The sequence below is a fragment of the Micropterus dolomieu genome, linkage group LG13 (genome assembly GCF_021292245.1).
Source record: "Micropterus dolomieu isolate WLL.071019.BEF.003 ecotype Adirondacks linkage group LG13, ASM2129224v1, whole genome shotgun sequence".
NCBI lineage: Eukaryota > Metazoa > Chordata > Actinopteri > Centrarchiformes > Centrarchidae > Micropterus > Micropterus dolomieu.
The window spans coordinates 14,025,740-14,028,294 of NC_060162.1; positions in this window are offsets into that span (position 1 = coordinate 14,025,740).

A 2,555-nucleotide genomic window follows, 5' to 3' on the forward strand; every position below is an offset into this window, starting at 1 on the left:
CATCTCATCACGCCTGGATTATTGCAACAGCCTTTTCACCTGTTTAACCCAAAAATCTATTGATCGACTCCAGACTGTCCAGAACTCAACTGCCAGGCTTTTAACCAGAACAAAGAAATATGACCACATTACTCCTATTTTAGCTTCATTACACTGGCTCCCAGTATGTTTTAGAATTGACTTTAAAATTCTATTGATCACTTTTAAAGCTCTTCATGGCCTCTCGCCTTGTTATATTTCTGAACTTTTAGTCCCATACGCACCAGCACGTACCTTGAGATCCTCGGGCAGAGGTCTGTTGTCTGTTCCAGAGTCTCGACTGAAAACTAAAGGGGACAGAGCGTTTGCTGTCAGGGCCCCGAGGCTCTGGAACAGCCTGCCCGAGGAAATCAGGTCGGCTGAGTCAGTGAACTCTTTTAAGTCCCTTCTTAAAACATACTTTTATAGGAGAGCCTTTCCCGATCTTATTTGACTTTATTTTATCCCTTTTATTTTATTGTATTTTACTAATTTTATATTAATTTTTCATGCTCTTATCTTGTTTTGTTTTTTTGTATTATTCTTTACACGTGTTAAAGCACTTTGTAACTTGTTTTTGAAAAGTGCTCTACAAATAAGGATTATTATTATTATTATTATATCCCTTTTGGTTCGTCCATAAAAATCTGCACTTAATCATGTGCTTTTTATTTTTGGTCAAGCTACTTAATTTCTATTATTAGTGATAAATCAGTTTTTGCAAGAGTAGAGTGACATTTATCTCTAAATGTATTCATCCAGTGTTCATGCTTTCATTGCACTAATACAAACAGAGAGAAAAATTTTGTTTACCTGAATATTCAAAAGAAATGTAATTTTTCAAAGCTTTTGTGTGGCTGGCTTTCCACCTGATTTATGAGCAAGAACGTGCAGCATCCTAATGCTAGTGCCTCATACACTGTGAATGTGTACACTGAATTTGTGTACTCTTGATAAGGTAGCACACATTGTCGCGTAGCAGAGTTTGAAACTTGATTACACCCTAATTTCTGAGCAGCAATGTCTCTGGTGCTGAGATGTACTGAGATACTGAGATGCACAGTCCAATACTGAGGTGCTTTATCTTTCTTCCTCAGTTAGTAGACATAAATTCAAATCTTTTGAACGAAACATCAAACTAAACACTCAAAAAACAGGGAAGAGTGAAGTCATCTGCAATCACTGAAATTAAATTAGTTTACTTTGACATTATTTTCCCCCCTTTGTCTGTAGTGTTTGGTGTGGCAAGAAAAGCTGGCAGTACCCAGTGTGACACATGTCCTGTAAACTCATACTGAGGTTGTTAGGTTGCACATTTTGTGAAAATTATCAATGAAAAATTAACATAGCTGTTTTTTGACCTAGAATCAGATGTAGCTTAGCCACTGGAAACCCATGAAGTGTTAAAAATATTATTTAAGCAATATGTATGAGAAAAGAATAGTATGTCCTAATATGCCTTTATTGTGATGACTATTTATTTACGTAACTCAAAACTCAGGGGACCACAGAAGATGATCAGTGCTTTTCTTTTTGTTGCATAACCTTTCATGAAGTGACTACATAGGACATTTTTGCAGGCAAAGCCTACCCATCCATGCAACAACTGTCACACTTATGCTGCTGGATTCCTGAAATATGTTACGAGATTTAAAAAAAATAATTTTAGTCCACTGCACAAACATACGCTTACAGAACAGTTAGGTTTCAGCAGACATTTTGCTCTATGCTCAATTTAGAATTCTGTCCTTAAAGGCAATATTTATTACTTTACTAAACTATCATAAGTAATTGTTTAAAATAGTGTTAGTATTCAACACAGAGCTTTATTTTGTCATTTCTTTTCAAATGATACCATGCCATTGCTGATGACATAACATAACAGAGCTCTCCCTCCATTCATATATACATTGCCCTCCCAAAGCCTGTATGGAAGACCTTCGCCTCTGATCTTAACAGCGTTGAATTAAGATTATTCTTACACAATCAGTTGAAGATGTAATGTGATCAAATATGAGTTTCTTACTTGTATTGTCATTTTGATTTTGCCAAAATCAGTTTAGGATAAGTCATTTTGTGAGAATTTGTCCTTAAGCCTCCAATTATCGCCCCATTCACTTCTCTAGCGCATTGATTATTGGGCAGTGTAAATGTCATTGACGTGTCCCACATGTGGTTTCATTAAAATGTGGGGCCAGCTGCTGCTCAAGAAAACAGCTGCCCAAGACATCAAAAACCCAAATGAGCTCTGAGATGCATGTTATTCATTAGGAGCCAATGTCAGGGAAAGCTCTCAACTGTGTTTTTCATCCTATTTTAAATAAATATCATATCTGTTTAGATCTCATCGGAATGCAAATGTATTTTAATTTTTTTGTGTCATTAATGAAAACCAATATATAAAGTGGGGATTTGATTTTGGCAAAAGATAATAATAAGGCACATGTTCAATTGGTCAGTATTTCTACAGCTTACAGAACTTTTTGCATTTGCTCATAACTTTCTGTTGTTCACAAGCAGCCACCGTTTAATTTTTT